The sequence below is a fragment of the Lontra canadensis genome, unplaced genomic scaffold, assembly GCF_010015895.1.
Source record: "Lontra canadensis isolate GAN:19392208 unplaced genomic scaffold, GSC_riverotter_1.0 scaffold10, whole genome shotgun sequence".
Taxonomy (NCBI): Eukaryota; Metazoa; Chordata; class Mammalia; order Carnivora; family Mustelidae; genus Lontra; species Lontra canadensis.
In genome coordinates, this window is record NW_022631004.1 from 2,941,838 (window position 1) to 2,966,231 (window position 24,394).

At 40.3% G+C, this 24,394-nt stretch overlaps 1 pseudogene; it reads left to right on the plus strand.

Annotated features, from left to right (window-relative positions):
• Window positions 1-1,040: 1,040 nt before the first annotated feature.
• On the plus strand, window positions 1,041-24,251 carry LOC116866498 (annotated as a pseudogene).
• The last annotated feature ends 143 nt before the right edge of the window (window positions 24,252-24,394 follow it).

A 24,394-nucleotide genomic window follows, 5' to 3' on the forward strand; every position in this document is an offset into this window, starting at 1 on the left:
CAATAATATATTGACCACATCTTACACCTTTCTTTCCCTTAAACCCCCATGAGAATGTATTTTCTCTTGACTGCAATATTGGAAGCAGCTAAGAAAATTCCTTATGTGTAAAGACTGTTACACAAATTTTAAGTATACATACTTTGTATTCTTTCTTCTTGTTATGAAAGGAATACCACTCCATTGCAAAAATAATTCCTAAAAAACAGTATTTTTGAAAGTAATTGGTATTGTTCACATTTAATGGGAGATTTATATGGTATATCTCAACAAAGCCGTTTTTTAAAAAGTTAATTGAAAGAAACTTGGGCGTCCAAATTGATTAAGTGCCCAAGTCTTGGTTTTCACTCAGGTCATGATATTATAGGCATGAGATGGAGCCCTGCATGGGGCTTAGGACTTGGTTCTGAGTCTGCTTCAGATTCTCCCTTCCTCTCCCTCTGCCCCTCCCTGACTTGGGCACACACTCTCAAATAAATAAATAAAAATAAAATCTTAAAAAAAAAAGCTCATTGGGGATGCCTGGGTGGCTCAGTTGGTTAAGTGTCTGCCTTTGGCTCAGGTCATGATCCCAGGATCTGTGTTCAAATCCCATGCCCTGCTTTCTGCTCAGCAGGGAGCCTACTTCTCCCGCTGCCTGTCACTCCCCCTGCATATGCTCTCTCCCTTTCTCTTTCTGTCTCTATCATATAAATAAATAAATAATCTTTAAAAAAAGAAGTTAATTGAAAACTCATTGTCCTACTACAGAGGCTCCTTGAGCAATGCAGGGGTTAGGGACACTGACCCCCATGCAGTCAAAAATCCACATATAACTTTTGATTCACCCACAACTTTACTAGTAGCCTACTCTTGGCCAGTAAGCATTTCCAATAACATAAATGGTCAATCAACACATATTTTGTATGTTGTATGCATTATATGCTGTCTTCTCATAATAAACTAGAGAAAAGAAAATGTTATTTAAAAACTCATAAAGAAAATACATGTACAGTACTGTACTGTATTTAGTGGAAAAAAACCTGCATATCAATGGGCGCATGCAGTTCAAACCTGTGTTGTTCAAAGGTCAACCACATATGAAGTTTGACACTGCAGCTAATTGCAAGTGGATTGTAACTTTCACAGGTATTTTTATTATAGGTCAAGATTTATAATACTCGAGATTCTAAATTCATAGAAAAATTATTTATAATTCAGAGTTATGATTTAATATTTGCAGGAATCCTTTTTATACCACACACCAGGCAAAGTGCCTCCCATTTAGTGGGTCCATGAATGAACAGTCACCTTTCCTCCCAGAAGTCTTCAGGCAGCGTAACTTGCCTAGGGCCAACCTGGCTTCCCACAGCTCCTGCTCTTATCTCAAGAAGAAAGATAAGAAAACTGCCTTAGTGTGGCTCCACAGATAGAACATTTGTGATTAAAAAGTGGGGTTTTCTCCTGACATTCTTCTATCCAATCTATTTAGGTAATCTAAGTTGTAAGGAATGTACTTTTTATCATTTACAAAGGCCTATTTCATTTTGAATGGGAAAAAAAAAAGTGTTCTGTGAGCACTTTTATTTGTTGAAGGGGCATTCACGGCAGAAAGACTGCCAGGAACCCAAGGTTGCCTATCATGCACTCAATTAAGGCAAAAACTTAAGAGTTTATTCCTACCTTCTCTCCCACAGTCCCATCTAATCAGTCACAAAATCCTGCTGATTCTCCTTCCTAAGTATCACTCCACCTGCACCCTCTCACCAACCCCATTGCCCGAATGACGAGCATAGTTTATCCACCAGCCTCTAGGCCTTCAGACTTTGATCTGCCCTCAACATCACCACCAGAGGGCTCCTTCTAAACTACAAATCTGATCCTATCACTCCCTGAATAAACCTTGCAATCCCTCCCCATCAAGCACAGGATAGAGCAAAGTCCTCTCAGATCCAATGTCCTCAGATTCAGCTCCCTCTTCTCCCACCCTCCTCACCCCCTACCCACCAAACTTCTTCCCAATCACACATTCTCATCTATGCAAGGTACTTGCAATTCCCTGAAATGGTGCCTTCCTTCCCACTTCCACAATTTTCCATCTTTACAACCTCTAACACGCTCACTTTTCCCAGTAAAATCATATTATCATTCAAGACATGGCTTCAGCAGCTCTTCCAATGAAAACCTTTCCTGATCCATAGCAGGACAAGCTGATATCCTCTTTAATTCTTCTCCTTACCTTGTCTGTGTCTTTCAGTCTGTTGGAGAGATCCTGACTTTGGAATTCAGGGAATTTTAGGAAGACAGCAAAAAGACTCCCAGGAATCTGTGAATACAGCAAGATAAATACAAAGTACATTTTAAACGTGTAGTTTCTGGGCAGAGGGACAACTTCTTTCATCAAGTTCTCAAGAAGTTTTACCTACAATGGTTAAGATCTTTCTGTACCAAATTATGAACTCTTCGCATGTAGACACTATCACATGAACTTCTGTTTCCCTCCCTGTTTTGTAGCACAGATCCTTGGGCTTCTGAAAACTCAATACATAAGCTAATGGATGAATAAATGAGTGAATGAAATAACTCACTTTAAGAGAATTTATTGTTATGGGCAAGAACCAGTGTTGGATATAGCCATGATTAAAATAGACCTGGTTCCTGCTTTCATTGAGGAAATAATCAAGCAAGGAAGGCAGACATTAAACAATCATGCAATTACTATTTAATTGCAATAGTGCAAAGGTCTATAAAGGAGAAGTACTGGCTGCTAAGAAAGGGCATAACTGAGGGCTTTGATCCCATATGGGGGTCCAAGGTCAGAGAAGGCTGCTTTGAGGATGTAATGTTCATAAATTAAAGGAATAATGAAGAAATATTACAAAGAATGATAACTAGAGTTATTATCCACTAGTATATTACAAGGTAGCACAATTTACACATAAATAAAAATCCTCATTAAAAAAGTTCATTTTTCATAATGAAAGAGATTGTTAGTCAGAATAGGGTTAGTAATACTCCTGGGTGAGATCACTTAGCTTGGACATTTCACCAGAAAGTACCATGGAAGGGTATAATGCCTGAAACATAACGAAACTGCTTTTCTTTGTCTGCCAAAATTTTTCTAATGGTGTAAGGCCAGCTCTAGATACTTAGGACCAAGCCCGCAATGCAGCCTGTCTGCCAAGCCGCACATAAGAGGAGAACTCAGTATTCACAAAACTAGTTCTGAGGCTGACCTCAGCCCCCGACCCCATTGTCCTATCATGCCATTTCCGTCTCTGCTTCTTTAGCACATTCCCTGCTCAGCCTTTCCTGCTGCAGAGTCTCACTTGCCTCTCAGCTCCCCTGTTGTTCCCCAGGCCCAAGTGAGCCCTGCTGCTGCTCAGGCTCACAGATCTGTATCAGAGGCCCTGGCATAACTCTGGGACATCCCACCTCCTCCACGCACCCCGTCTGGCAGCCCTCACTGGAGCTGGACTCAGCACATTCAGACTTGTCCAAGTTCACATGGGAAAACGTGAATCTACATTGTGTGGTTTTCCCACTTGAGGCTGACCTACAGTGTATTGGCTTCTGCATTTCCAAACTGTACCTATGAGACTGCAGGGATCTCATTTTAATGATCACTTCTTTCTGTTACTCATCTATAGGCTAGAGAGACCTACCCTCAGCTTTGATTTTGATTATAGAGGGATGCAGAATATAAAATGTGGGCCTCTCAGAAACACACACTCAAACTCTTAATTAAAATGGGTTTCCAGTTGGGATTAACATGTGTTAGGGATGGAAATGCATTTCCCCCCCCACCAAGGTTCATATGTTGAAGCCCTAGCTCCCAATGGAATAGGTTTTTAAAGAGGTAATTAAGGTTAAATGAGGTCAGGAGAACTGCTATAACAATATTTCACAGACTGAGTAGCTTATAAACAACAAAATTTATTCCTCACAGTTTTGGGGACTGGGAAGTCCAAGATCAAGGCAGTGGCAGATTCAGTGTCTTGTGACTGTATGGGCCTATTTAGCCAGAGTGAAGCCATCCAGTTAAACAGTGGTTTTGTTGTTTATGCAGTAAAACTTAAACTGTCCCTGTCCCCCATCCCCCCAGGGGACTTACTTAAAAACAAGTCCCTGAAACCAGTCCTAGGTAACAAAGACCAAATACAAGGGTGGGTCAGGCCAGGTGGAGGTATCCAATCAGTGGGGGCACATACTGTCTCCCTAGCTACCAAGGAGTGTGGGCCCCGCCCTCTGGGCGTCTTTTGGGCACCAGTTCTGACCAAGGTGATAGGCTAGTTCAAATGTTTACTATAGAGTAAATTGTAATTCAATTGATTCAAGTGGTCACTTATGTGTGACCTAGCATGACTGTGTAGCTTTCTCTGTGTGTTACAATCTCATTGGCCACCTGTGCGTGGCCAGGCCCAACCACATGGCCTTTCCCCTTAAAAGCTAGTCTGTAAGGCAGAGAGAGGTCGCCTCTCTGCAAGAGACTGCCCTGGCCGGTCAGTTTGATTCTTGATGCTTGGCGCGAAATAAAGCTTTGCTTGACCTTCACTTTGTATCAGTCTCGCTCCTTTGACCATGGACCCAACAGTGACAACCCTCTTCCCATTTCATAGGTGGTGGTCTCTCCATAACCTCACACAGCAGTAGAGGCAAGGGAGCTCTCTGCAGTCTCTTTTATAAGAACACAAATCACATCCATAAGAGCTCTATCTTCAAAACCTGATCACCTCTCAAAGGCCCTACCTCCTAATACCATTACACTGGAGGTTAGGATTTCAACACATGAAATTTGGAAGCCACAGACATTCAGTCTATAGCAAAGGTGAGACCCTATTCCGATAGCACTGGTATCCTTTTAAGAAGAGGAAGAGATACAAGAGACTTCTCTTTTCCTTTTTTTCTCTCCCTCTGCATGCGCACAAAGGAAAAGCCATGTAAGGGCACAGCAGGAAGGCAACACTGCAACCCAGAAAGAGGCCTCACCAAGAGAGGCATCTTGATCCTTAAACTTCTAGCCTCCAGTACCATGAGAAAATACCATGATGTTGTGTAAGCCGCTAAGACTGGGGAATTTTGTTATCGTAGCCCCACAAACTAATGAAATGTGATCGTTCACTTCTTTCTTTGCTACAACCAAGCTGAAAGCAGTGATGGATAATACCACACAGCCACTGCTGATCACATAAGTTGAGCTGGAAAGAGAAGCTTTACTATGAGAACTGTTCCAGAACAAAAGAATGAAGAACACAAATCTCACATGCTTCACTTGCCCATCACTCACAGACATCTAGACTCCTTAAATCTCCCTCCTACTCTTTTGCCAAAGCCCACTTTCGGCAAGGACTTTGAAATTCATTTCCTCTAAGTGGTAAATAATACAACAGCACGAAGTGTTAAATCACACAGGGACATGTGAATTTAACAGAGAGCCAAGTTTTGAGCTAAAGGGATGATAATCTAATAGTGAAGTATCATCTAGCATCTACCTATCCAACAGTATAAATCTGTTGTGAGCCCAGGAACATCCTCAGTACCAAGCATAAAGCTCTAGGGGATAAGAGAACAAAGAAGGTAATTGCCGGGGAGGAGGGGCAAGATGGCGGAGAAGTAGGAGACCCTGTTTCAACCAGTCCCCTAAAGTGAGCTAAGTATCTACCAGAACACTCTGAACACCCATGAAATCAGACTGAGATGTAGGATTATACACTTCTGGATCTCTATGGGGGCAGAAGACACCAGTGAAGAAATAAAGCAGAGTGGGAATGCTTAGACTGATATCAGAGGATAAGCAGAAAGGGGAGGGAGCCACCAGAAGTGACCCATTGGAAAGTAATACCCAATATGAGAGCACCCTGTGGTTGGGGACCAGCATTAACTTGGAGTCTGGTTGAAGGCACTCAAAAAGAGCAAAAGAGCTTAAGGGGTAACTGGTGTAATCGGGTAGTCATGGGCACGGGCCTAAGCCCATGGACCCAGGACAGCCACCACCAGTGATCACCCGTGCCAGAGAGAGTGTGGCAGAGCCTATGTGGTCCCTGAGCTCATGGCTTTTGGTTGCTTGCACCACCACTGGTCTGGGCAGACTCCCACCCGCACGTGGGAAATTCTGGTGTGGGTGCCAGCTGGCGCTCTTTAGGACTCCAGCCTCCTGCCACAGGCCAAGGGTCCGGATGCTCTAGCCCTTCCCTGAGAGAACCCAGTGCGATCTCTGGTCGGGATCCCTCAGTGGAGGCAGCCTTCTACAACCTGTGCAATGGTGAATTCTGGACCCGACAGCAGTCCTGGCAAAGGCAGCCACTGGAAGTGGGCTCCCAGGACCAATATCACTCATAGTTTTAGTGGCACGGGGGTGCAGAGACAAACAGGTGCCTTGGGCAACCACTGAGATGGTGGCTGGGGGCACACACTGCCTGTGGGAGGTTGCACAGCTCAGTGGAGTTTGCAAAGGGGGTGTCTCTGTGTTCTGGACCATCCAGAGGGGAGCAGACTGAGGCTTCTCTCTGAGACGGAGGTCTGGGTATAGTCTGCTTTCCACTAAACCTCCAAAAAGCTGAAAAAAACTGCCAAAGAACAAAAACCTCCAGAGAACAAAAGCCTGAAACACCGGTTTTCACAGAGCCTAGCCCCTTGATAGGGGGCAGGAGGACTCAACCCAAGCAAGACTGACTGAAAAACAATGCGGCAGGCCCCTCCCCAAGAAGGCTAGCAAAAAAAATGAGAGTTCAACCACCACAGGGTCCCCATAAAACTGGAAAACCCCAACATCAGGGGAAAACAATATATTAAGCTCCCGGTATTGCCCTAAAACCTGTATATTTCATAGATACAACTTTTTTTTTAAAACTCGTTCTCACAACTCTTGCTGTCTTTAATATTTTTAACCTACCTACCATTATAACTAGAGGCTTAATACAACATATTCCATAATAACCTTTTAACTTGAACTTTTTTCATACACATACTTGTGTTTCATCTTTTCTATTTTTTTCAATATACATATAAATATAAGCTTCAAGGTAATCTTCTTTCCCTAAGCTATACTGCCCCGATATATAAACCAGTTTTAATCTCCCTTTATCTCTGGAAAGTTGAGTCCTTTAACAAAGATATCAAGATATACCCAGGAAGAATCAAAATAACCTTCCTTGCCCACACTGAGGATGTATAACCATCCTCCCATCTTTTTCTTCTGTCAGTGTTTGTGTATTTGCTTTTGTTCTGGTATTATATAAATATTATCCTTGGGGTTCATTTGACTGGGGTTCTTTTTTTGTTCTTGTCATTTAATTTTTTCGGTCTTTTTGTTTGTCCATTTTTGCTTATATACCGTATAAATTTTACTTTTGGGTTTCGTTTTCCTCTTTCTCTCTCTCTCTCCTTTTCTTTTTTCCTTTTTGGTGGTGACTTCCGATTTCTCTGAAACGTTCCAGGGTGCCCCTTGCCCGGATCATGGTTGATATATTCAGCTATACATCCCCTCAACTGCCTCTCACCAAAATAACTAAGAGGAGGAACACCCAACAGAAGAAAAATTCAGAGACTGTGCTTTCTCCATCAGAACTATTGGATATGGACATGAACAGTATTTCAGAAAGGAAATTAAGGGTAACAATTATCTAGGTGATGGCTAGGTTAGAGAAAACCATTCATGACAACATAGAATTTCTAAGAGTGGAAGTGAGAGCCAACCTGGCAGAAGTTAAAAATGCTATCAATGAGATCCAATCTAATCTAAATACTCTAACAGGTAGGGTAACTGAAGCAGAAGATAGAATTAGTGATCTAGGGGCACCTGGGTGGCTCAGTGGGTTAAGGCCTCTGCCTTTGGCTCAGGTCATGATCCCAGGGCCCTGGGATCGAATCCCACATTGGGCTCTCTGCTCGGCGGGGAGCCTGCTTCCTCCTCTCTCTCTGCCTGCCTCTCTGCCTACTTGTGATCTCTGTCTGTCACATAAATAAATAAAATCTTAAAAAAAAAAAAAGAATTAGTGATCTAGAGGACAAAATGATAGAGAAAAAGGATCAGGAGGAGGCACAGAACAAACAGCTTAGAAGCCATGAAAACAGAATTAGGGAAATAAATGATGCCGTGAAAGGTCCCAACATCAGAATTATTGGGATCACTGAAGGGGTGGAGAAAGAGAGAAGAACAGAAGATATACTTGACAAATTCTGGATGAAAATTTTCCTAATCTGGGGAATGGATCAAGCATTTGTGTCCTAGAGGCAGAAAGAACATCCACCAAGATCAACGAATCTAGAAAGTCCTCGAGGCACTTAATTGTGAAACTCATGAATCATAATTTTAGACAAGAGCTTCTGAGGACAGCTAGGGGGAAAAGATTCCTTACAAACAGGGGAAGGTCCATCAGAATAACATCAGACCTGGCAAAGAAACCTTGCAAGCCAGAAAGGGCTGGCAAGACATATTCAGAGCACTAAATGAGAAGAACATGCACTCAAGAATACTTTATCCAGCAAGGCTGACATTCAAAATGGATGGAGAGATAAAGAGCTTCCAAGATTGGCAAGGTTTAAAAGAGCATGTGACCACCAAGCCAGCACTACAAGAAATATTACAAGGGGTTCTATAAAAGAAGAAAGAACCAAAGAGTGACATAGATCAGAAATTTACAGAGACATGGCATCAGGGAAATACAAATCAAAACCACAATGAGATACCACCTCACACCAGTCAGAATGGCTAAAATTAACAAGTCAGGAAATGACAGATGCTGGTGAGGATGCGGAGAAAGGGGAACCCTCCAACACTGTTGGTGGGAATGCAAGCTGGTGCAACCACTCTGGAAAACAGCATGGAGGTTCCTCAAAAAGTTGAAAATAGAGCTACCCTATGACACAGCAATTGCACTACTGGGTATTTACCCTAAAGATACAAACGTAGTGATCCGAAGGGGCGCATGCACCCGAATGTTTATAGCAGCAATGTCTACAATAGCCAAACTATGGAAAGAACCTAGATGTCCATCAACGGATGAATGGATAAAGAAGATGTGGTATGTATACACAATGGAATACTACGCAGCCATCAAAAGAAATGAAATCTTGCCATTTGCGATGACGTGGATGGAACTAGAGGGTATCATGCTTAGTGAAATAAGTCAATCGGAGAAAGACAACTATCATATGATCTCCCTGATATGAGGAAGTGGAGATGCAACATGGGGGGGTTGGGGGGTAGGAAAAGAATAAATGAAACAAGATGGGAGTGGGAGGGAGACAAACCATAAGTGACTCTTAATCTCACAAAACAAACTGAGGTTTGCTGGGGGGAGGGGGGTCGGAAAAGGGTGGTGGGGATATGGACATTGGGGAGGGTATGTGCTATGGTGAGTGCTGTGAAATGTGTAAACCTGGCAATTCACAGACCTGTACCCCTGGGGATTAAAATACATTATATGTTTATTAAAAAATTAAAAATTAAAGAAAGAAAGAAATTTACAGAGACAATCTATAGAAACAAGGAATTCACAGGCAACATGATGTCAATAAAAACATATCTTTCAATAATCACTCTCAATGTGCAAGGCCTAAATGCTCCCATAAAACATCACAGGGTTGCAGATTAGATAAAATGACAGGACCTGTCCATAGGCTGTCTACAAGAGACACATTTGGAACCTAAAGAAACATACAGACTGAAAGTGAAGGGATGGAGAAACATCTTTCATGCCAACAGGCCTCAAAAGAAAGCTGGGGTAGCAATTCTCATATCAGATAAATCAGATCTTAAACTGAAGACTATAGTCAGAGATAAAGAAGGATACCACATCATTCTTAAAGAGTCTATCCACCAAGAAGATCTAACAATTGTAAATATTTATGCCCCCAATATGGGAGCAGCCAACTACATAAGCCAACTGTTAATCAAAATAAAGAGTCATATTGATATGAATACGTTAAATGTAGGGATCTTAACACACCACTCTCAGTAATAGACAGATCATCCAAGCAGAAAACCAATAAAGAAACAAGAGCTTTGAATGACACATTGGACCAGATGGAACTCATAGATAAACAAAGAACATTCCACCCAAAAACAACAGAATACTCATTCTTCTCAAGTGCACATGGAACTTTCTCCAGAGTAGACCACATACTGGGTCACAAATCAGGGCTCAACCAATACCAAAAGACTGGATTATTCCCTGCATATTCTCAGACAACAATACTTTGAAACTGGAACTCAGCCACAAGAAAGAGTTTGGAAGGAATTCAAACACTTGGAAGCTAAAGACCAAACTTATCAAGAATATTTGGATCAACCAGGAAATCAAAGAAGAACTTAAAGAATTCATGGAAACCAATGAGAATGAAGGCATATCAGTCCAAAACCTATGGGATACAGCAAAGGTGGTCCTAATGGCGAAATACATAGCCATCCAAGCCTCACTCAAAAAAATCGAAAAATCCCAAATCTACCAGCTCTCTTTACACTTTAAAGAACTGGAAAACCAACAACAAATTAAGCCAAACCTATGCACAAGGAGGGAAATAATCAGGATTAGAGCAGAGATCAGCGAGATAGAAACTAGAGATATAGTAGAACACATCAACGAAACTAGAAGCTGATTCTTTGAAAGAATTAATGAGATCTATAAACCACTGGCCAAACTAATCCAAAAGAAAAGAGAGAGGACCCAAATTAATAAAATTATGAATGAAAGGGGAGAGATCACAACTGACACCAAGGAAATAGAAACAATCATCAGAAATTATTATCAACAGTTATATGCCAGTAAGTTAAGCAACCTAGAAGAAATGGATGCATTCCTGGAAACCTATAAACTTCCAAGACTGAATCAGGAAGAAATTGACAACCTGAATAGACCAATATCTAGTAACAAGATTGAAGCAATGATCAAAAACTTCCCAACAAGAACCCAGAACCTGACGGATTCCCTGGGAAATTCTACGAAACATTCAAAGAAGAAATAATACCTACTCTCCTGAAGCCATTTCAAAAAATAGGAACAGAAGGAAAACTTTCAGACTCTTATGAAGGCAGCATTACACTAATCCCCAAACCAGGCAAAGACACCATCAAAAAGGAGAATCTCAGACCAATATCTCTGATGAATATGGACGCCAAGATTCTCAACAAGATTCTAGCTAGTAGGATCCAACAGTACATTAAAAAGATTATCTACCATGAACAGGTGGGATTTATCCCTCGGTTACAAGGGTGGTTCAACATTCACAAATCAATTAACGTGATAGAACAAATCAATAAGAGAAGAGAGAAGAACCACATGGTCCTCTCAATTGATGCAGAAAAAGCATTTGACAAGATACAGCATCCGTTCCTGATTAAAATGCTTCAAAGTACAGGGATAGAGGGAACATTCCTCAACTTCATAAAATCTATGAAAAACCCACAGTGAATATCATTCTCATTGGAGAAAAGCTGACAGCCTTCTTTTTGAGATCAGGACAAAGATGCCCACTCTCATCACTGTTGTTCAACATAGTACTAGAAGTCCTAGCAACAGCTAGGACTTCAAAAAAAAAAATCAGACAACAAAAAGAAATAAAAGGTATTCAAATTGGCAAAGAAAAAGTTAAACTCTCTCTCTTCACAGATGACATGATACTTTATATGGAAAACCCAAAAAACTCCACCCCCAAACTACTAGAACTCATACAGCAATTCAATAATGTGGCAGGATACAAAATCAGTGCACAGAAATCAGTTGCTTTCTTATACACTAACAATGAAAATATAGAAAGGGAAATTAGGGAATCGATCCCATTTACTATAGCACCAAGAACCCTAAGATACCTGGGAATAAACCTAACCAAAGAGGTAAAGTATCTGTACTCGAGGAACTACATGAAATTGAAGACACAAAAAGATGTAAAAACATTCCATGCTCATGGATCAGAAGAATAAACATTGTTAAAATGTCTATACTACTCAGAGCAATCTATAATTCTAATGCCATCCCAATCAAAATTCTATGGCATTTTTCAAAGTGCTGGAACAAACAATCCTAAAATTTGTATGGAACCAGAAAAGGCCCCGAATTGTTAAGGAAATGTTGAAAAAGAAAAACAAAACTGGGGGCATCATGTTACCTGATTTTAAGCTTTACTACAAAGCTGTGATCACCAAGACAGCATGGTACTGGCACAAAAACAGACACATAGACCAGTGGAACAGAGTAGAGAGTCCAGATATGGACCCGCAACTCTATGGTCAAATAATCTTCGACAAAGCAGGAGAAAATATCCAGTGGAAAAAAGACAGTCTCTTCAATAAATGGTGCTCGGAAAATTGAACAGCTATGTATAGAAGAATGAACTTGACCATTCTCTTACACCATACACAAAGATAAACTCGAAATGGATAAAAGACCTCAATGTGAGGCAGGAATCTATTAAACTCCTAGAGAAGAACATAGGCAGTAACCTCTTCAACATCAGCCACAGCAACTTCTTTCAAGACATGTCCCCAAGGGCAAAGGACACAAAAGTGAAAATGAACTTTTGGGACTTCCTCAAGATCAAAAGCTTCTGCACAGCAAAGGAAACAGTCAACAAAACAAAGAGGCAACCCACAGAATGGGAGAAGATATTCGCAAATGACAGTACAGACAAAGGGCTGATACCCAAGATCTATAAAGAACTCCTCAAACTCAACACACGCAAAGCAGATAATCACATCAAAAAATGGGCAGAAATCAAGAACAGACACTTCTCCAAAGAAGACATACAAATGGCTAACAGACGCATGAAAAAATGTTCATCATCATTAGCCATCAGGGAGATTCAAATCAAAACCACATAGAGATACCACCTTACACCGGTTAGAATGGCCAAAATTAACAAGACAGGAAACAAGTGTTGGAAAGGATGTGGAGAAAGGGGAACCCTCTTACACTGTTGGTGGGTATGCAAGTTGGTGCAGCCACTTTGGAAAACAGTGTGGAGATTCCTTAAGAAATTAAAAATAGAGCTACCCTATGACCCTGCAACTGCACTACTGGGTATTTACTTCAAAAATACAGATGTAGTGAAAAGAAGGGCCATGGGTATCCCAATGTTCATAGCAGCAATGGCCACAGTCGCCAAACTGTGGAAGGAACCAAGATGCCCTTCAATGGATGAATGGATAAAGAAGATATGGTCCATATATACAATGGAGTATTATGCCTCCATCAGAAAGGATGAATACCCAACTTCTGTATCAACATGGCCAGGACTGGAAGAGATTATGCTGAGTGAAATTCAAGTTAAGCAGAGAGAGTCAATTATCATATGGTTTCACTTATTTGTGGAGCATAAGGAATAATACAGAGGACACTGGGTGAAGAAGAGAAGGGAGTTGGGGAAATCAGAGGGGAGGCGAACCATGAGAGACTGTGGACTCTGAGAAACAAACTGAGGGTTTTGGAGGGGAAGGGGGTGCAGGGTTGGGTGAGCCTGGTGGTGTGTATTAAGGAGAGCAGGTACTGGATGGAGCACTGAGTGTGATGCATAAACAATGAATCTTGGAACACTGAAAAAATAAAATTAAAAATAATTTTAAAAAAAGAAGGTAATTGCCTGGATTGTGAGGCTCACAGGTATTGAAAAAAATGATACATAAGTAGGCTATAATGCAGGGTGTTGAAGATCATAATAGAACTATAGACAAAGTGTTGTAGGAGCACAGAGCTTCAGACTTGAGCTGGATAAAGGATGTGTGTGTGTGTGTACATCTCTTTATATATGTACATATATACACACAGGTACATATAAGCTGCATTTTACTATAGGTTTGTTTATATTATAGGCATGTACACATTATTGTGTTTGTATATGTGTACATATACATGCCTATGTATGAGTATGTGTGAGTAAAATCAAGGCCTCACTAAGAGAACAGCTAATGCTCATCGGATACTTAAATACTATGTGCCAAGTACACTGTCTTCATGTGTTTCATCCTCACAACAAACTGTGGTGTAGAAAAATATCATTATCCTTGTGTTTGCAAACAAACAAGGAAACCGAAGCATCGAGAGGTTAAATTGTCCAAGATCACACAACCAGTAAGCCGCAGAACTGGGATTTCTACCCAAGCAAGATAGCTAGAGAGCCTGCCCTCCCAGCTGCTATGTTTCAGTGTCTCTGCCTGATCCTCCCAGGAGCCCTGAAAATCTACCACATGCACATAATGCCAAATCTGGGAAGTCTTTAGGTAGTCGTAATTGTATTCAAGATTTTCTGTTGCAGGAAAGAAAAACCCACCAAAGCAATTCAAATACCCAGGGAGTATGGTATGGGACATTCTGTCAGAGGGAAGCAAGGTGGGGGAACAGGAACAGGTCACCGGGAGGCCTCAGGGACCATCGTACCTCTTCTCTCTGCCACCTCCCTGCTCTCTCTGGTCACAAGATCTCCCTTCTTAGCTCTTCCTGTTCTAAATCTCCACTTCTTCCTGCAGACCCACTTTCTCTATTTATGCCCAGAACTGAAATGGTCCATTTCAGCCCAATAGCACTTTTCAGTTCAAGTGGCCAAAGTCTGTCTCTCTTCGTTGAAGACAGGAAATTTGACTGGTCATTAGCCAGGTCGCAGATTAAAAGTGCTATGTGAGTGGGGTGCTCAGAGACTTAAGGCACAACCTTAGCCAAACCCCCCTGCCACAGGGGCTCAGAGTGGGAGGCTGTTATTAAAGCAGACAGGATGGGCAGTACTCCGCTACAGGCCAGATAGACCCATACAAACATTCTCCTCCTAGGTGATCCTGACTAAAATTAAGCACCTTTTTAAAAAATACTCAACTTACTTAAACTAAAAACAAAAACAGGGGCACCTGGGTGACTCATATGACTGTCTGCCTTTGCCTCAGATTGTGATCTCCAGGTCCTGGGATCAAGCCTAGTCAAGTTGGGCTCTCTACTCAGTGGGCAGTCTTCTTCTCCCTCTCCATGGATCCCTTCCCCAACCATGTGCGTGAATGCATTTGCTGTCTGTCTGTCTCTCAAATAAAATAAATAAATAAGCTAACTAAAAACAAAACCAAAAATAGTTCACCCATTACTCCTAACCCCAACCCTGGCAACCACCAATCTGTCCTCTGTGCCTTAGTTTTACGTATGTATATACTTTTAGATTCCACATATAAGTGAGATCATACAACGCTTCTCTTTCTCTGTCTTATTTCACTTAGCAAAATACCCTCAAGGTCCATCCGTGTTTTCAAACGGCAAGATTTCATTCTTTTTTAGAGCTGAATATTATTCCACTGTGTGTGTGCATGAGTGCACGCATATGTGTGTGTATGTGCTACAATTTCTTTATCCATTTATCTATCAGTGGACATGTAGGTTGCTTTCATATCTTGGATTTATAAATAATGCTGCCTCATGCTCTTGGGGGTGCATATCTTTTTTAGTTACTGTTTTTCTTTTCTTCAGATAAATACAAAGAAGTGGGATTGCTGGATCATATGGCAGCTCTATTTTTTATTTTTTTGATACTTTCTTCCATAGTGGCTACATCAATTTCCATTCCCACCAGCAGTGCCCAAAGGTTCTCTTTTCTCCACATTCTCACCAACACTTGTTATGTCAAGTCTTTTTGATAATAGATAGTTTAATAGATGTAAGGTGATACCTCATTGTGGTTTGGGTTTATAATCCCCTGATGATTACTAAGGTAGAGCATCTTTTCTTGTACCTATTGGCCACCTGTATTACTTCTTTGGAAAAATCTCTATTCAGATCTTCTGCCCAGTTTTTTTTTTTAAAGATTTTATTTATTTATTTGACATAGAGAGATCACAAGTAGGTAGAGTGGCAGGGGAGAGAGGGGGGGGAAGCAGGCTCCCTGCTGAACAAAGAGCCCAATGCAGGGCTCTATCCCAGGACCCTGAGATCATGACCTGAGCCAAAGGCAGAGGCTTAACCCACTGAGCCACCCAGGTGCCCCTTCTGTCCAGGTTTGAATCAGGATTTTTGTGTGTATGTGTGTGTGTTTTTTCTTGCTATTGAGTTGTAGGAGTTCTTTACAAATTTTAGGTATTAGCTCCATATCACATCCATGATTTGCTAGTATTTTCTCCCATGCAGTAAGCTGCCTTTTCATTTTGTTGATGGTTTCCTTTGCTATGCAGAAGCTTTTTAGTTTGATGTGGTCCCACACATGTGTTTTTCCTTTGGTTGCCTTTGCTTTTTAAAAAAAAAAATTTTATTAACATATAATGTATTATTTGCCCTAGGGGTACAGGTCTGTGAATCATCAGGCTTATATTTCTCATAGCACTCAACATATTACATACCCTCCCCTATGTCCATAACCCAACCACCCTATCCCTACCCCCCACCGTGCCGCCCAGCAACCCTGTTTGTTTTGTGATATTAAGAGTCTTTTATGGTTTTTCTCCCTCCTGATCCCATCTTGTTTCATTTTTTCCTTCCCTACCCCCACAACCCCCTGCCCTGCCTCTCAAATTCCTCATATCAGAGAGAACATAAGATAGTTGTCTTTCTCTGATTGACTTATTTTGCTCAGCATAATACCCTCTAGTTCCATCCATGTTGTTGTAAATGGCAATATTTCATTTCTTTTGATGGCTGCATAGTATTCCATTGTATGTATGTATGTGTGTGTGGGTATGTATATATATATAAAATATAATCACATTTTCTTTTCCCATTCATCTGTTGTTGGACATCTAGGCTCTTTCCATAGTTTGGTTGCCTTTGCTTTTAGTGTCAAATCCGAACAATCATCACTGAGACCAATGTCAAAGAGCTTACATGTTTTCTTCTAAAAGTTTTATGGTTTCAGGTCTTATGTTTAAATCCTTAAAGCATTCTGAGCTAGTTATGTGTATGGTTTAAGCTAGGGGTCCAGGTTCATTCTTTTGCATTTGGCTGTCCAGTTGTCCCAGCACCACTTATTGAAAAGACTGTCCTTTTCCCATTTTGTATTCCTGGGTCCTTTGTCAGAAATTAATTAACCAAATATGCATGGGTTTATTTCTGGGGTCTTGATTCTATTTCATTGAACTATGTCTCTGTTTTTAAGCTGATACTATACTGTTTTGATTATCTCAGCTTTGAAATATAATTTGAAATCAGGGAGCATGCTGCTTCCACATTTGTTCCTTTTCTTCAAGATTACTCGGGCTGTTTAAGTCTTCCATAATTCCATACAAATTTTAGAACTGTTTGTGCTATTTCTGTGAAAATGTCATTGGTATTTTAATATGGATTGCAGTGAATTTGTAGATTGCTTTGGGTAGTGTGTACCTTTTAACAGTATTAATTCTTGCAGTCTGTGAGCATGGAGTATCTTTCCATTTATTTGTCTCTTCCTCAATTTCTTTTATCAATGTCATAGGTCTTGGTCTAATTTACTCTTGGGTATGTTATTCTTTGTAATGCAATGGTAAACAGGACTGTTTTCTTAATTTCTCTTTCTTGTAGAGACCAGATGTCCATCGACAGACGAATGGATAAAGATGATGTGGTATGCATATACAATAGAATACTACTCAGCCATCAAAAAACCCAAAATCTTGCTATTTGCAACAACATGGATGGAACTAGAGGGTATTAACCCAAGTGAAATAAGTCAGAGAAAGATAATTATCATATGATCTCACTCATATGTGGAATTTAATAAACAAAACAGAAGATCATAGAGGAAGGGAGGGAAAATAAAACAAAATGAAATCAGAGAGGAAGACAAACTATAAGAGACTCTTAATTAATCATAGGAAACAAACTGAGGGCTGCTGGAGGGGTGAGGGGTGGGGGATGGGGGAACTGGGTGTTGGGCATTAAGGAGAGCATGTGATGTAATGAGCACTGGGTATTATGTGAGACTGATGAATCACTGATCTCTATCTCTGAAACTAATAATATATGTTAATTAATTGAATTTAAACAACAAAAAAATTTAAAAAGCATAAAGGAACCAGCAAAAGACATTTCTCTTTCTTACAATTTGTCATTAGTATTTAGAAATACAAGATTTTTATGTATTGGTTTTGTATCCTGCAATTTTACTGAATTCATTTATTCATTCTAACATTTTTTTGTGTGGCATCTTTAGAGAGATATATATCACATCACATCATCTACAAATAGTGACACCTTTATTTCTTTCTTTCCAACCTGGATGCCTTTCATTTATTTTTTGTCCTTAATTGCTCTGGCCAGGACTTCCAATATTATGTTGAATAAAAGTGGCAAGAGTGAGCATCTTTATCTTGTTCCTGATCTTAGGAAAAAAATAATCATTTGTTTTAAATGCAAAATGTACATCACTTAAAAAAACACAGACCAAAAACAAAAAAACAAAAAAACAAAAGGACCGCAGACTACTGTTACTCTCTTTTTGAAGTAGCTAAACCCAATGTGCCATGAAATCTATAAATATGTTGTTCCAAGTAAGCAGTGGTGAATCTCAGAACAGCATGTAGCATATAATACGTAGAGAAATGGAAAAGGATGTGACAATATCTGAGGTGAGATATATGAATTATTTTAAAAAGTGAAACAGGTGCCAACACTATAAGGAATAATAATCAGTTCCCACGGGGAAGCAGTACTCACAATTTGCTTAAGTTAAGGCATTAAGGAACAAATATTTACAGGTCCCAATACAACCTATGAGTGGAAAACAAGTAGGCCAGAATTCATCTTCCTATTTTTAAGACTGACATATTAATTTATCTGGTTAATTTATTAGACTAACCCCTAGACTATATTAATTTAAAATAAATGAGTATAAAGTAGATGATCCTTAATCAAAACTATAGAAAATATCTTTTTCCTTCTGTAGAACAGAGATAAAGTAAATCAGTTAAAAAAAAATTTGCTAAGGGGGTGACAAACTAAAACATGAATATTTTTCCAAGTGAAGACTTAGTCTGCTATTTTAGGCAAGATTCTAAAAATAAGTATGAGCTTGGCAATCTAGCATGTTTAACTACAGTTAGACTATTCTGGCTGTACCAATAACTGAGTGATCTTGAGTAAGTTATTAAATTCTCCAGGTTAATTTATTAGAAAAAGGGGGAAGATAACATACACATGAGGTGATTCAAAAGCATGAGAAGAGCCCATCCTACATAAAGCATATAGAACAATGCTGTCGCTTTATAATTACTAATAATTACTGGTGCTTTCTTTCAATGGGCTCTCTGGGCATATGCACTGAGAACCATCACTCAGTCCTCACCACTCAGAGTCTCATTTGACACTATCCTCCGTGTTTCTCAGTCTAAAAGCATTCTTTTCTTCAGCTTTTTTTCTTCCTCTGATATCTAGTATCTCTTGTATTTTATCAAAATATCAATTACATTTCTGGTTTTGAAATTCCAGCCCTTTCATTCCTTTCAAGTCAATGAATTAAAAAATATGTTTGTTACCTAAGGGTTCAACTCAGACACAATATTTTATTTATAAAGGATTATCCTCAAATACGTTTCTAATTCCAGTCCTCAGAATGCTACTGAAATAAGTGATAAAGTGTGCTTCCCTGTTAGCATCTATCACCTCCTCCTTTTCCTTTTTTGGCATAAGTCTGGACTAACATACAATTTTGGGAGCTGTTGTAAAGCTATTGATGAAGTTGGGGGGGAACCAAACAGAAATAGATAGATGCTTAAAGCAGTCTGTATCAGATACTGAATCACCGCAGGGATGTTTCATCCACATCTCATCTGCAAAGTAGAAGTGTTAACACAAACCAGCCTCCCAGCAATAGTATAAATAGTACATGAAAGACATGGAATTTTTGTGGAGCATCACAAAATAGCAATATATTTGATTGCATTACATAATCTCAGAATATTCTTAGTAGCAGAAAATATATATCACATGTTATATATATTAATATTTTTAAAAATATATCATAAACACAGGTCCACATAAGTGAGGGAAAGCTAACTCTAAAACTATGTATGACTAGCTACTTACAAGTTTTCTATTATTCTTTGGGTGGTACTTGTTTGTTAATTTGGGGGATGACCTAGGTATTTCTGAGGACTCGAGCTAAAGTTTTAAGATAATAATTGCAGAAAAAGTAAAATTGAGAAAAATCTATTTATTTACATAATATTTCTAAGCATTAGGGAAAGACCTCTGTTTTCCAGGCAGCAGAATAGCTGAGTGTGGCTCACTGGAGGCTCGTGCCCACAAGGACACAGGCAGAAGAAATCCCATCATTGCATTCCTTTCACTGTGTCAGGGCCTCGGGAAATAGTGGTAAACAACAGTTATTGCTCTTATAAAGCTTATAGTTCAATGGGGAGGGTAGACACTGGAACAAGTGTTTACAGTTGTGACAAAGGTTATGAAACAAAAGTGCAAGTGGAAGGGCCATAGAAATGGACAGTTGGGGTAACCTAGCCTGAGCAATCAAGAGAAATTCCTTAAGGAAGTAACATTTCAACTAGGTCTTGGTGAGAGAAAGTGGGAAAAAGTGAGAAAGAGCCAATAAAGTGAAGACAGTAGGGATGGGTTTAGTGTGGAGAAGAGAGGTCTAAGCACCTGACTATGTAATCATCTGAGATGGAAACTATTCTAGAAGTTGAACATTGGGCCAATATGTAGAAGCTTGAGAGAGGGGGGAAACAGTAAAACAAAATGACAAAAAGAGTAAGCATGAGCCACTATAGGCCTATTACCATCATTCTCTGGAAAGAGCACCAGCTGCCCCAGCTGCCCCAGTTACCATGACAGCAACCATGACAGGCAAGGCCAGGACCCAGGAGCCACCCACCTTCAGCACTATCGACACCAAGCCTGGCACCACCAGCACCACTAGAAGAGGCAGGGGCACAGAGAGCAGGCCCAGGTGACCTCACATCCATGGTGCCTGCTCTTGGGCACAAGGTCATTGTAACAAAATGTTTGGGGAATAGTTCAGTGTAAGACATGGATAAAGAAGAAGTGTAAAAAGATTATCCACCATGACCAGGTGGGATTCATCCCTGGGCTACAAAGATGGTTCAACATTCGCAAATCAATCAATGTGATAGAACAAATTAATAAAAGAGAGAAGAACCACATGGTCCTCTCAATTGATGCAGAAAAAGCACTTGACAAAATCTAGCATTCCTTCCTGATTAAAACGCTTCAAAGTATAGGGATAGAGGGAACATTCCTGAACTTCATAAAATCTATTTATGAAAGACCCACAGCAAATATCATCCTCAATGGGAAAAAGCTTTCAGCCTTCCCGTTGAGATCAGGAACACGACAAGGATGTCTTCTCTCACCAGTCTTGTTCAACATAGTATTAGAAGTACTAGCAACAGCAATCAGACAACAAAGAGAAATAAAATGTATCCAAATTGGCAAAGAAAAAGTCAAACTCTCTCTCTTCGCAGATGACATGATTCTTTATATGGAAAACCCAAAAGACTCCACACCCAAACGACTAGACTCATACAGCAATTCAGCAACGTGGCAGGATACAAAGTCAATGTACAGAAATCAGTGGCTTTCTTAGACACTAACAATGAAAATACAGAAAGGGAAATTAGAGAATCGATTCCATTGACTATAGCACCAAGAACATTGTTAAAATGTCTATACTGCCTAGAGCAATCTATACTTTTAATGCCATTCCGATCAAAATTCCACCAGTATTTTTCAAAGAGCTGGAGCAAATAATCCTAAAATTTGTATGGAATCAGAAGAGACCCCGAATCGCTAAGGAAATGCTGAAAAACAAAAATAAAACTGGGAGCATCACATTACCTGATTTCAAGCTTTACTACAAAGCTGTGATCACCAAGACAGCATGGTACTGGCATAAAAACAGACACATAGACCAGTGGAACAGAGTAGAGAGCCCAGATATGGACCCTCAACTCTATGGTCAAATAATCTTCGACAAAGCAGGAAAAAATATACAGTGGAAAAAAGACAGTCTCTTCAATACATGGTGCTGGGAGAATTGTAGAAGAATGAAACTTGACCATTCCCTTACACCGTATACAAAAATAAACTCAAAATGGATAAAAGACCCCAACGTGAGACAGGAATCCATCAGAATCCTAGAGGAGAACATAGACAGTAACCTCTTCAATAACAGCCACAGCAACTTCTTTCAAGATATGTCTCCAAAGGCAAAGGAAACAAAAGCAAAAATGAACTTTTGGGACTTCATCAATATCAAAAGCTTCTGCCCAGCAAAGGAAACAGTTAACAAAACAAAGAGGCAACCCACAGAATGGGAGAAGATATTCGCAAATGACAGTACAGACAAAAGGTTGATATCCAGGATCTATAAAGAATTCCTCAAACTCAACACAAAACAGACAATCATATAAAAAAATGGGCAGAAGATATGAACAGACACGTCTCCAATGAAGACATACAAATAGCTATCAGACACATGAAAAAATGTTCATCATCACTAGCCATCAGGGAGATTCAAATTAAAACCACATTGAGATACCACCTTACACCACTTAGAATGGCCAAAATTAGCAAGACAGGAAACAACATGTGTTGGAGAGGATGTGGAGAAAGGGGAACCCTCTTACACTGTTGGTGGGAATGCAAGTTGGTGCAAGCCACTTTGGAAAACAGTGTGGAGATTCCTCAAGAAATTAAAAGTAGAGCTTCCCTATGACCCTGCAACTGCACTAGTGGGTATTTACCCCAAAGATACAGATGTAGTGAAAAGAAGGGCCATCGGTACCCCAATGTTTATAGCAGCAATGGCCACGGTCGCCAAACTGTGGAAAGAACCAAGATGCCCTTCAGCAGACGAATGGATAAGGAAGATGTGGTCCATATACACTATGGAGTATTATGCCTCCATCAGAAAGGATGAATACCCAATTTTTGTAGCAACATGGACGGGACTGGAAGAGATTATGCTGAATGAAATAAGTCAAGCAGAGTCAATTATCATATGGTTTCACTTATTTGTGGAGCATAACAAATAGCATGGAGGACAAGGGGAGATGAAGAGGAGAAGGGAGTTGAGGGAACTTGGAGAGTTCTGGACTCTGAAAAACAATCTGAGGGTTTTGAAGGGGCAGGGGGTGGGAGATTGGGGGAACCAGGTGGTGGGTATTAGAGAGGGCATGGATTGCATGGAGCACTGGGTGTGGTGCAAAAACAATGAATACTGTTACACTGAAAATAAATTAAAAAATAAATAAAATTTAAAAAAAGAAGAGGTGAAATATATATCTACAATCGAATATTATTCAGCCATTAAGAAGAATGATATCTTGCTATTTGCAATGACATGGATGGACCCGGAGACTATAATGCTAAACAAAAGAAGTCAAGATGTACAAACGCCATATGGTTTCAATCATATGTAGAATTTAAGAAACAAAACAAACAAGCAAAGGGAAAAAAGGCCAACTAAGGAACAGACTCTCAACTACAGAGAACAAACTGATGGTTCCCAGAGGGGATGATGGGGAAATGGGGGAAACAGGAGATGGGGATGAAGGAGGGCACCTGTTGTGATGAGCACAGGATGAAGTGTGGAAGTGCTGAATCACTATATTATACACCTGAAGCTAATATTACACTGTATGTTAACTAATTGGGATTTAAGTAAAAGCTTGAGGAAAAAAAAAGAAATTGGTATGATTTCATCAACATGAATGACACCAAGGAGATATATGTGTACACCAGACTGCCATAAACAAGAACAACCCCAGAAAGTCCCTTCACAGTGTTTGAGATGGAGAGACTGTGGAGTTTGATCTTGTTGAAGGAGGAAAGGGAAATGTGACAGGGCTCTGGTGGAGCTCTAGTGTGAGGCTATAAATGCACAGCAGATGGTAACAATGGACCATGTTATCCACGTCACAGGGGTCTTCCACACAATTAGCTACAGAAGTACCAGAATAGTGAGAGTGGGGCAAGAAGGAATGCATGGATCGGTTCCCAACTTAGTACACATGGAGACCCTATGGGCATCAACCCTCTTGTGCAGGAACAAGTGGTGGAGGGAGCTGACAAGCTGGGTGCAGGAGAACAAGGTGCAGTGAGACAGAATGTATCAGGATTACAGACCACAATTCCACAGCAGTCCTCCTCGCCAAAGACAACCTAAAGAGGACAGCAAGGAAGAAGGTAAGGAAAACAGGGGAGATGGGTCAACACCCATCTCAACGTCGGTACTATCCCAACTTCAATTACCCACACGGACACCCAAAAAACCCCAAGCCACATGATGGCAAAGAGACAAAAGCTGCTAATTCATCAGTTGAGAGTTCATCTGCTCCTGAGGCTAAACAGGGCAGAGCTGAGTAAATACTACTGGCTCACCAGCTATACTATCTCTATACTACCATCTGGTTTACTCAACCAAAAACAGGAAATGAACATGAAATTCCAGCAGTAAAAAATGCACAAAAGGATGGAGCTGGAGACTTTAAGTGCTTGTTTTTTTGTCC